At 34.5% G+C, this 12,831-nt stretch overlaps 1 non-coding gene across 1 annotated transcript; it reads right to left on the minus strand.

The window, feature by feature from the left end:
• Positions 1-10,802: 10,802 nt before the first annotated feature.
• On the minus strand, positions 10,803-10,911 carry LOC148579410 (small nucleolar RNA R71). Its single transcript, XR_015895003.1, has one exon. It is a non-coding gene; the product is annotated as a small nucleolar RNA R71 (small nucleolar RNA).
• Between the last annotated feature and the right edge of the window lie 1,920 nt (positions 10,912-12,831).

Below are 12,831 nucleotides of genomic sequence, written 5' to 3' on the forward strand. Positions count from 1 at the left end.
CCGGTTTGGGCCATCAAACCTTGGGTAAAGTATGAACTATTATATATTTCTGGAAAGTCCAGGATGTCTACTTTCCAACGAAATTGAGAGCGCGCCAATTGGGATTTTGTAGCTCCAGAAAATCCACTTCAAGTGCAGAGAGGTCAGAATCCAACAGCATCTGTAGTCCTTTTTCAGCCTCTGAATCAGATTTTTGCTCAGGTGACCTCAATTTCAACCAGAAAATACCTAAAATCACAGAAAAACACACAAAATCATAGTAAAGTCCAGAAAAGTAAATTTTAAATAAAAACTAATAAAAATACAATAAAAACTAACTAAAATATACTAAAAATATACTAAAAACAGTGCCAAAAAGCGTATAAATTATCCACTCATCATCGGCCTCTTTGGATTGCTTTGTACTTATTGCTTGTAGCTTGGATCCTTTGCGGATGTGTGGATCCAACTCGTGTTTCGGTTTTCTAGCTCTTACTTGTATTTATTTCTGGCCATCCGTAACCGATTTCTTTACGTTGGTCCTCTTTCTAGTTATTTTTGTAGTCCTCTTTTTTGCACCTTTGTCAGGTCTCTTTCAGGGACTACTTTTATAACTTGTCTGTTGTAGGAGACCGACTTCTTTGCGTCGTCCTTTTCTAAGTTATTTTTGTAATCCTCTTTTTTGGACCTTTGTCAGGTCTCTTTCACGGATTACTTTTATAACTTGTTTGTTGTAGGAGACCGACTTCTTTATGTCGATCTCTTCTAAGTTATTTTGTAATCCTCTTTCTTGGACCTTTGTCAGGTCTCTTTCAGGGATTACTTTTATAACTTGTTTTTCGTAGGAGACCGACTTCTTTATGTCGATCTCTTCTAAGTTATTTTGTAATCCTCTTTCTTGGACCTTTGTCAGGTCTCTTTCAGGGATTACTTTTATAACTTGTTTTTCGTAGGAGACCGACTTCGTCATGTCGATCTCTTCTAAGTTATAGCAATTCCTCTTTTATAGGGTTGGCCAGACCTCTTTCCAGGGATTTGCTGATAACTTGGGTTGACTTGGTCTGACTTCTTAACGTCGGCCAATCTTTAAGTTATTATTTAGCAATCCATAAGACCTCGTCAGGTTCTTTTTCCGGATCACTTTCGATAACTTCTTGCATTATTCTGTGTTCATCTTGCCAATTTGTAGAAGGTGGTTTCTATCTTTGTTTGATCGACCTTTAGATGAATCCCGTTTTCATCTCTATTGGTCTTTATCATGATCGTGCAGTGAATTTGTTTTTCACTTTTCTGCCGATCTGTTGCTTTATAATCGGACGATGAATGCTTCAGATTAATGCGTCTTGAGAATTTGTAGAATATCTAAAATATATTTTATTTAAAAGAAAGTGCAAATATATGCATGTGGCAGTTTTTCATCCCTGTAAGTCGGATAGTTTGTAGGGCCTAGCTTGGTACCTCATTAAAAAACCTTCTCAGGAAAAAGAGTGTACCTTATCCCAAGATCCTTTATCATTCCTAACTATAGTACCTTCTTAGGTTGCAGGCGTGCCACGATCTGGGAAGCTCTCGTCCATCGAGTTCGGACAGTCTATAGTAGCCCTTCCCAAGTACTTCTATGACTCGGTAGGGTTCTTTCCAGTTTGCTGCCAGCTTTCCTTCTCCAGGTCGAGTTCTTCCGATATCATTTCGGATTAGAGTGAGGTCGTTTTCTGCGAAACCTCGCGGCATTACCTTTTGATTATATCTCGAAGCCATTCGACGTTTTAATACTTCTTTCCTGATCCGAGCTCTTTCCTGGACTTCTGGGAGTAGGTCGAGTTCTTCCCTTTGCAGTTGGGAGTTGGCTTCTTCATTGTAGTGTACTACTATAGGCGACCATTCCTTAATTTCTACCGGGACCATTGCCTCCACTCCATATGCTAGTCAGAAGGGTGATTCCTTTGTGGTGGAATGTGGCGTTGTCCGATATACCCATAGGACTTGTGGGAGTTCCTCAGCCCAAGCTCCTTTTACATCCTGTAATCTCCATTTTAATCCAGCCAATATGACTTTGTTGGCAGCTTTAGCTTGTCCATTGGCTTGGGGATGTTTCGACGGAGGTGAACTGGTGCTTTATGTTCAAATCGGCTGCTAATTTTCTGAAGCCTGCATCTGTGAATTGGGTACCATTGTCTGTGGTGATGGAGTATGGGACCCTGAACCTTGTGACAATGTTTCTATATAGGAATTTTTGATTTCTTTGAGCAGTGGCGTTGGCTAGGGGCTCTGCCTCAATCCATTTTGTGAAATAGTCTACTCCGACTATGAGGGATTTGACTTGTCCTGATCCCTGGGGAAAGGGTCCGAGAAGATCGAGTCCCTATTTTGCAAATGGCCAAGGCAAAGTTACGCTGATGAGCTCTTCTGGCGGGACGATGTGAAAGTTGGCATGTTTCTGGCATGGGGGACATGTCTTTACAAATTCTGTAGCTTCTTTTTGTAGAGTTGGCCAGTAAAATTCCGCCCGGAGTACCTTTTTGGTTAGAGCTTGTGCCCCAAGATGATTGTCACAAATGCCACTGTGTACTTCCTCTAAAACTTTCCTTGTGTTAGAGGTCGGCACACATTTTAACAATGGTATTGAAATTCCTCTTTTGTATAGGGTGTTGTTTATGATGGTGTAGTACTTTCCTTGTACTTCCTCCTTGTATGATTCGGCTATGGTTAACCATGGTGTAACTTGTTTTTTATGTTTTTCCTTGGGATCTCTTATCTAGGCACCTTGTGGATCAAGAAATTTTTATTTTCAGCAAGAGAAAGGTAAGAAAATCTCTCTCTATCCCATAATGAAGGTTCAGCCTTCACATATCTGTTGATTTAAAAGTTTATTTTGATTGAAAACTAGGTGAAAAGTGAGCTAAATAACACCTAGAAAAAATCATTTTTAAGAGCTGAATCAAGAGGTAAGGTTTGGCTAAATTAATGATTAATTGTGTTGCTGCTGTGTGGTTGATTAATTGATGTTTAATATTTAAAATTGGATGGTTATATGCTTGATTTGTTGTGTAATTTTAGTATTTTAAGAGCTTGGTAATTCGGTTTTATAATGAAGCATGAAAACTGAATTGATTATGAGCTTAAATGAAGTGTGTTTAAGCTTTAATCATGAGGAATTTCATGTGATATTGATGGTTGGAAGTTGGAGTTAAAAGAAATAAAAAAGTAGTAACCGAAAAGATTGAAAAATACGTGGGAATCAAGCTTAAAATCATGATGAAACATAATTCATGGCTGCGGTTCCATGCATGCATAGATGGCATGACTGTGTGACACCAAGGATACAATGATAAATAACTAAAAGATTAACAGTAAAAAGATAATTTTAAAGTTTAGGAGTATTTTGGGTATTAAAAAAAAAGTTCAAGAATAAAATAAAAATTTCATAAAAAATATAGGGATATTTTGGTCATTATAAAAAAGTACAAGAATATTTTGATAATTATATAAAAATATTGGGACAAAATTTAATTATAAAAATATTTGGGGTTTAAAATATAAATAGATAAAAGTTTTGGGCCAAACTGTAATTTCTAAAAGTTTAAGGATAAAATATTATTAAATAAGTTTTAATGACAAAATATTAAATAATATTAAAATATTAATATAATATAATAATTGAGGGACAAAATAATAATTTCACGTAAAGACTAGGAGTAAAATGGTAATTTTCTTAAAAATTTTAGAAAAACGATTTAAAACTCATCTCTTCATAAGAGCAAGAACAGGCTAAGGAGATAATAAAAAATGGAAGATAATAAAAGGAAACAAGTTACTAATGATGGATAAGAAGTTAAAAGTTGAGTATCTACTGTCCCAGGTAGATAGATATATGGTGATGCGCCCATCGAAAACGTTTTCCAGGGATACTCAACTATAATGTTGCACCCATAAGACAAAGAGGCTGCTTATGGAGGTATCATCAGCACAATCTCAGCTATAATTCTGCACCTGTAAGGCCATATCCGGACTTGATTCTGGTAACGTCGGGCCGAGTTTGTAAACTTGTACTATCATACTTGTGTGCACATTTTTCTCTGTTATGCTTTCTGTTTGAACATATGCTTTCTCTATTTATATTATATTTTCTGTATTTTCTTTGTTTGTTATTTGTTTGTATTTTTTATGATGCTCTGTTGTATGGTAATAACAAAGAAAAATAATGAACTTAACTAACTACCTTGACCTTACTAAGAACTTCCCAATTCTTACCCATTTTTTTCCCTTCAAATGGAAACGAGAGCTCTTTTCTATGAGCTTGAGTATCCCTACAAATACAAGGATTCGATATTTGGAAGTTACTATATTATAGCTATGGACCCTTGTATCCGTCTTTACGTTATACGAGATCATCCTTTTCAACACTCCTTAGATAGCCCGGATTTTGATTCTAATGCACCATACGAGGTTTTCGTTATCTTGGTAACACCCAGACATACCGGGACATCCTTTTTTTGACGGTGCCGAATATCCTTTTCCTGCACAGCCAGTGAATCAGGCGGCACCTGAGCCTGATCTAGTGGATGCATACGTACCAGAGTTTGATCCTGCTGATGCATATGTACTGGCAATACCTCTTGAGTGGGATTTACTGATGGAGCCGCTTATTCCACCTTCTCTAGCTGCCTAGTTAGAGGACCAGTTTGGACCTCTAGGAGAGGTACTTGCACTGATATACGCCAACGGTCCTGTTCATGTAGACGAGAGCAATAGTAGCAGCTCATCTAGTGGGACTGAGAATATTTTGGTAGCACCAGAGAAGGAGGAGGAGGAGGACGATCTGGAGGAGGATCCTAAAGAGAGACAGTTGTCATTTGGGAGCAACCAACTGGCAGGTGGGTCCCACGGAGACCTACCTAATTGTGATATATGACTGTGGTAATAGACGTATGGTGGCAGTCTTTTTTATGGCACTTCAGCTTAGCATCGGCTTCGAGTAGTCTCTCACTTTTGTTAGTACAACCGAGAGATTAGATGTGTCTAGAGTTTCTAGGCTAGTCTGAACGTCAGTTTAGAGGTTTTTTCTATGAGTTAGGTCCTAGGGTGTCATATGTCTATATATGTACATATTTACTAGTAGAGGTTATGACAGGGTGCGTACTAACTGGATTCCTATACGACATTGTATATGATGTATATTATAAGTTCGATTATCTGCTGTCTAGTTATGTTTATATTTCTGTTAATGCTTGTTACGAATGATTGCTATATCCTTTGCAAATGTTTTAAAAAAAATTACCCGTAAAAAAAATTAACAAGGTAACAGATTTATATAATATATTATTAGTTATAAAGTAGGAAGGCAAGTTAGTAGCGCTCGCCTTCTAGTATGATAATGATATATCAGAAATTAGGTCATTACAATTCACATATATTAAAATTATAAATTTAAGAGTGATTAAAATATTATTTTATTTTATTAATTATCTCACTTTAAAATTCTTTCTCTGTTGATATAATAACTCTATAAAAGTTAGAAAGTGGTTCTAGTATCTCGCTGTACTTGAGCAGAACTTGATATTCCGTTAGTCTCTATCATTCAGATATAATATAAATAATGTGAATGGTTAAGATCTTGAAAGTTGTGCTTGAGTGAAGATGAAAAGAAAGACCTCATGGTGAGTGCGAGACCGGCTGTGTAGTTGAAAAATTTTGATGTTCATGATTTGTCTCCATTGACTATGTATACTAATAGATAGATGTGCAGAGGCTTGATTTTCAGCGAAACTGTGGGGCTACTTTCAATTGAGTTGGGAAGTTTTTTAAGTTTGGTCTCCTCTGACTATTCTCTTTTCTCAATTCGATTCTTTCTTCTTTTTCTTTGCAGCCATGTGACCTTAATATTTTTAAAAAATAATAATTACTAAAAATTTAATTATATATTTTTATTTAATATAAAAATTTAATTACAAATTTCAAAACTATAAACTTTTATTAAAAAATAAAAAACTACAAAAACTAATAAAATAATTAAGCTTATGTGCTTTAAATCCATTTTTTTAGTTTTTTCCCTAATATCCAAATAGCTCTAGTTTTTCTAAGGTTAGATAATTTTAAATTTTCAAGTTTAAACTAAAGCTATTTGATTAATATGATTCTATTTATGATTAGGTTTTTTTTTTCTTTTGAAATTCGAATTCCTCATTTTTTTTCTAACCTATTTTTGAAGTTGTTAATTATTTAAAATTAAAATTTAAACTTTGATAAGGATAACAGGTGTTACAATTAACTTAATAAATATTAATATAATGTGTCTGTTAATATACTTTTTTATAACTAAATATATATAATAATAATTATTGGGTTAATTAACATGATAAATATTTTATATTTTAATTGAAAATTTTAAATTCAAATTTTATAAATACCTTTTATATTTATAAATTATATATAATAAAACATAATTTTTAAAAAATAAAATATATAAAACATTTTCCAATCTTGAGTATATATAATAGATTAGTAGGATAACATGTTTATTAATTTATTTTTTAAAATTAATTATGTATAATACTAATAAATGTAAAATTTATCAAAATATTTTTTTATTTTTTAATGATGAATGATGATTCTACATAATCGGTACCGAATATTATTTCCATCTCTTTTGGTAATTGGTTATTCCTTCTCCTACCTCTTCTGCGTCTCCATCCCAATTTAAAGAATTAATTGGAGTTTAGTGCATGATGAAAATTATTAATGTTATTGGGTTTAAATACAAAAAAATTTCAAGTTTGAGAGAAGAAATTGATATGAAAGATGGATATGAGTATGTACTTGGAGGACATTTTATACACAAAGTCACAAACCATTATGATGAATGCTACAAGAATCCCGCTAGCTTACACCTGAATTCTTTGCTATTAAGCCAGGAACTTATAAATTGTTTATTTCAGAGAGTTTTTACGTCAAAACACTCACATAATAAGGGACATTTTCGCTATTTCATGACTCAATACACAACAAAAGAAATTTAGGTAACCTGATCATATCATGAACATGGTGTTTCGTTTTTTTGTCGAAGGAACACTTGATAATTTTCCTAAATATGACAAGATATATCAATATTGAAAATGTTTTTAGGTTTTTTTTGAAATTTTGAAGTACCTTTATTTGAAGGCATTCAAATTTAATGTAAAATAAAGAGGCGGTTCAAATATAGTGGAAGACGAGTGATGTAGATATGCGGAAAAAGAGGTGCACGGAAGGTTACAACCGCGTCGTCATGTTAGATGTTTTCAAGTTGTTGAGCATGTCGGCTATTATCCTAAGGTGAGTGGAAGATTGTTTGGTGCAATGTGCAAGTGTGGCTTGAATGGAGTGACCCAAGCTGATATCATCAAGAGCGACCATTCATTTTGTTGGGCTCTTCGATAGAAAATAGGGCTGATTTTTTTTTTATGAAAAGAAAAGTGGAGTTACACGTTGAAATGGACGTGCATGAAGTAATTATACTGTTTTGATGTCAGAGCAAAATGTAGATAATAATTTAACTTGTTATTTTTTTTAAGGGTAATGCTAGGGAGACAAAAAATACAGACAGAACTTGCCTTATTTAACATTCATTAATTGTCGCAATAATTAATAAATGCTAAATAAGACAAGTTATGGCTGTTTTTGATTAACTTTCTTTGGTTACCAAACATTTCCCTTTTTTTAATTTAAAACCTACAAAATGCATATCACGATTTGATTATTTTATCTTTTTTTAATATAAAACCTGCAAAACGCACGTTGCAATTTTAGCTTTCTATTTTGTTTCAAAAATTTTGCAACATGCAAAACGCGGCTCATTTTTTTATTAAAAATCAATATGTAACTGATGAGAGGATATTTTATATGCTTTTTAGTATTGTTTTCATATAGTTTTTGTTATGTTTTGTTTAAGTTTTATTAAGTTTTCATAGATTTTAGTGCTAATAAATTCAAATTTTTGGATTCTACTTTGAGGTTGTGTGTTTTATGGTGATTTCAGGTATTTTCTGGCTGAAATTGAGGAGCTTGAGTAGAAGTCTGATTCAGAAGCACAGAAAGGACTGCAGATGATCTGTGACACTCATCCTCATTCTACATGCGTTCAGTGTGAGTCTTTAACCAGAGATCACCAAACTACCAGCTTGATTATACATCTCTTAGACGGCTAATCCACGACTTCGTTGGGGACTTCTCGAGACACCAGTTCAGCCGGGGTATGGGGATATTAGGGTCTTTGTGGTAGAGGCTAGAACCAAAGGTGCATTATTCTCTGATCCGAAAAATTTGACATTGTTTGTGGCATTTTGAGTAGGATCATCAAGAGAATGAACTGTAGGAGGTTCACCCTCATTCAGATTGGGCCCACACTAAACCTGGCGTTCGGCCTGAAGGAGGAAGATTGGTGACCATTAAACCGGCGTTGATCACTTACAGCCTGCCATGGAAAGAACCACAGTTGGAGAAGATAGTAAGAAAGGTTGATCCAGAAGAATGAAGCATCTCCGAAGTCTCAACCATTTTCTTATCATTGAATTCACAACTACTGAGTAAATCTATCTTTATTTAGTCTTTATGTGTTTTTCACAATATAACTCTTTTCTAATCGCCTGACTAAGATCTATAAGGTGTCCATAGCTTGATTCAAAACAACAATCTCCGTGGAATCGACCCTGACTCACCTCAGGTATTACTTGGACGACCCAGTGCACTTGCTGGTTCAGTTGTGCGAGTTCTTATTTCGCGCACCAAGTTTTTAGCGCCATTTCCGGGGATTGTTCGGATTTGACAAACTAACGGATTATCTTGTTGCTTAGATTAGGTACTTTTTTTTACTGTTTTGTTTGAGTCTTTTACTTTCTTTTTCGAAAAAATAAAAATTTTTCAAAAAAAAAATCTCTACTTTTCTTTTTGATCTTTATCTTTTTTTTGAGCATTTGTTCTTGTTCTTGTTAAAGTTTCGAACTCTTTTGCCTTCTTTTCAAAAAATTTTTAAAAATAGCGTCTTTTGTTTGAGTCTTGTGTCAATCTTTAAGTTTGGTGTCTTTTTGAGTAATCTTTGAGTCCTTAAGTTTTTTCTTTTCTTTTTTAAAATTAGAGTCTCTGATTTCAAAGTTTTTAAGTTTGGTGTATTTGAGTATTTTCCTTTAAAATTTTCGAAATTTATGTCTTTGATTTTCAAAGTTTTTAAGCTTGGTGTCACGTAGTTATTCTTTAATTGCTTTGAATTTTCAAATTTGTTCTTTGTATTCTTTCTTGGTATTCAAATTGTTCATATTTCTTTTCTTGTTTTGATCTTAAAAGTCTTAAATTTTGGTGGCCTTTGATGTTTTTCCTTTTAAGTTTTCGAAAATTTAGAGTTTTAAATCTAAAAATTTTAAGTTTGGTGTCTTTTGGTTGTTTTTCTCTTTCTTCATTAATTAAAAAAATAAAAAATATATTTTCTATCCTTAATTAATATTTTCAAAAATTCCAAAAAAGATTTCAAATTTTAATTTCAAAATCTTTATCTTATTTTATCTTAGTTTCAATTTTCAATTTTCAAATTTTATCTTTTTAAAATCGTTTTTTCAAATCTTTTCTTTTAATTGTGATTCTATCTTATCTTATCTTTCTTTCAAAATTTAAAATTCAAAACTTTTTTAAATATTTATCTTATCTCTTGTTATCTTTCATTAAATTTCAATTCATTATCTTATCTTGTTTTAATTTTGAATTTCAAAATCAAATCTTTTCAAAAACCAAATCTTTTTTAAATCTTTATCTTGTCTTATTTTCAAATTCAAAATTCAAAATTTAAGATTCAATTTTCAAAATCTTATCTTATCTTAATTCAATTTCAATTTTCAAAATTCAAATTTTAAAATTCAAAATTTAAATTTCAAATTCAAATCTTTTTCAAATCTTATCTTATTTTCAAATCTTTCTTAATTAGTTACTTGTTTTCTCTTCCTTCTTTTTCAAAACTTCCTAACTAATTCTTCTCTCTGTCCTTTTTCGAAAACTACCTTCTAATTTTCAAATCTTTTTATTTAATTAAGCTCTTATTTTCGAATTTAATTGATAAATAAAAATAAAAATATTTTAATTCTAGTTTCTCTTTTTACTTCTAATTTTCGAATTCTCTACCCCCCTTTTATTTGAATTCTTATTCTCTTCTCTCTATCTTCATTCTTTTTTCTTCTTCACATCTCACAGGGAGTTCTCTATTATTTGACATAGGGCTCCCATTCTTCTTCTTTCTCGTTTTCTTTTTCTTGTTTATGAGCAGAAACAAGGATAAAGAACCTCTCTTTGATCTTGATCCTAAACCTGAGAGGACTCTAAGGAAGCATTTGCAACAAGTTAAAACACAACACTCTGGGAGAGATCTCACAGAACATTTCGAACAAGAAACTGAAAGTACAGACATGGCAGATGAACCGAATAATGAATGAGATGTAAGGAAGGTTCTTGGTGACTTCACTGCACCAACTTCTGACTTCTATGGCAGAAGTATCTCTATACCTGCCATTAGAGCAAATAACTTTGAGCTAAAGCCTCAGTTAGTCTCTCTAATGCAACAGAATTGCAAGTTCCATGAACTTCCACTGGAAGATCCACATCAATTCTTATCTGAATTCTTGCTAATCTATGATACTGTTAAGACTAATGGAGTGGATCCTGAGGTCTATAGACTTATGCTTTTCCCCTTTGCTGTTAGGGACAGGGCTAGGATATGGTTGGATTCTCAACCAAAGGAAAGCCTAGACTCTTGGAAAAAGTTGGTCAATACTTTCTTGGCCAAGTTATTTTCACCTCAAAAGATGAGTAAGGTCAGGGTAGAAGTTCAAACCTTTAGACAAAAAGAGGGTGAATCCCTTTATGAAGCTTGGGAAAGATACAAGCAACTCATCAGAAGGTGCCCTCCTGACATGCTCTCAGAGTGGTCTATCCTAGGAATCTTCTATGATGGCCTATCTGAGCTTTCCAAGATGTTCTTGGACCATTCTGCAGGTTGATCACTCCACTTGAGGAAAACGACTAAAAAAGCACAGGAACTCATTGAAATGGTTGCAAACAACCAATTCATGTACACTTCTGAGAGAAACCCTGTGAACAAGGGGGTAGCTCAGAAGAAATGAGTTCTAAAAGTTGATACTTTGAATGTCATATTGGCCTAGAACAAGATCTTAACCCAGCAGGTCAATATGATCTCTCAGCATTTGACTGGATTACAAGCTGCAACTGGCAGCACTCAAGAAGCCTCCTATGGAGGAGAAGCTTATGATTCAGATCAACCTACAATGGAAGAGGTGAATTACATAGAAAAATCCTATGGAAATACCTACAATCCATCATGGAGGAATCATCCTAACCTTTCATGGAAGGATTCACAGAAGCCTCAGCAAGGCTTCATCAATAATCAAAGTGAAAGAAATCAAAATAGGTTCAACAACAGACCACCATTCCCATCTTCTCATGAACATATGGAGACTCCTAGACAGAGCCTTTCTGACTTAGTCACAATAGTCTCCAACCTCTCTAAGACCACTCATAGTTTCATAATTGAAAAAAGGTCCTCTATTAGAAATCTGGAGGTACAAGTTGGTCAACTGAACAAAAGAATCCCTGAGACTCCTCTTAACACTCTTTCTAGTAACACTGAAGTAAATCCAAGAGAAGAGTGCAAGGCCATCATAATGGACATTGAGGCCGAATCTGAAGGAGAGGATTTGGCGTTGAACGCCCACAAAGGCACCATCAATGGCGTTGAACGCCAGTAAAGAGGTCCTTACTGGGCGTTCAATGCCCAAAAAGGCACAACCACTGGTGTTGATCGCCAGTAAAGGGATGCATGATGGGCATTCAACACCCAAAGAAACAAAAGTCTTGGCAGTTAATGCCACAATAGGGATAGTTGGCAACTCTCAGCCCACTGAGAACTTCCCTAGAACTGATGGAACCAAAGATTCATGAAGAGCCCATTGAAGTTCCCTTGAATGCTTGGTTGAAGATCATAGAATCTGCAGAGTACTTCTCCTCTGATGAGGAAGAAAAAACTAGAAAAGAGCAAGTTGCTCGGTACCTAGGAATTCTGATAAAGTTGAATGCCTAGTTGTTTGGCATAGAGCCATTGGAGGAAGAACCTCCAGTGCTAACTAAGGAACTCAATGCCTTGGTTTAGCATAAGTTACCTAAGAAGAAGCCGGATCCTAGACGCTTCTTAGTCTCTTGTACCATAGGTACCATGACCTTTGATAAGGCTCTATGTGACCTAGGGTCAAGCATAAACTTCATGCCTCTCTCTGTAATGGAGAGGCTGTGAATCTTTGAGGTATAAGCTACAAGAATCTTTCTAAAGATGACAAAAAAGTCCATGAAAAAGGCTTATGGACTAGTAAAGGATGTCTTAGTGAAGGTTGAAGACCTTTACATCCCTGCTGATTTCATAATCCTGGATACTGGGGAGGAAGAGGATGAATCCATCATCCTTGGAAGACCCTTCCTAGCTACAGCCAAGGCTGTGATTGATGTAGACAAAGGAGAACTAGTCCTGCAATTAGATGAGGACTGTCTTGTGTTCAAGGTTCATAAACCTCATTCTACCTCAGTTGAGGGAAGCACTATTCATAAACATGAAGTGCTTTAACCTTCTCTCTTAGTGCAGAGTTATACAGAGCCCCTAGACACCAATTCTAAGTTTGGTGTTGGGCAGCTATTATCAAGCACTGAAAACAAAGGTACTAAGAAGAAAGTACCTAAAGGCTGAAGGGACAAGAAGATTCCCACTGAAGGCCTCTCACTTGGCATGAAAGTTATCTTCGTTGACAATCCTGTCATTCCACACATTGTGAATAG

Source organism: Arachis ipaensis, chromosome B10 (genome assembly GCF_059453495.1).
Source record: "Arachis ipaensis isolate K30076 ecotype BB chromosome B10, ASM5945349v1, whole genome shotgun sequence".
NCBI lineage: Eukaryota > Viridiplantae > Streptophyta > Magnoliopsida > Fabales > Fabaceae > Arachis > Arachis ipaensis.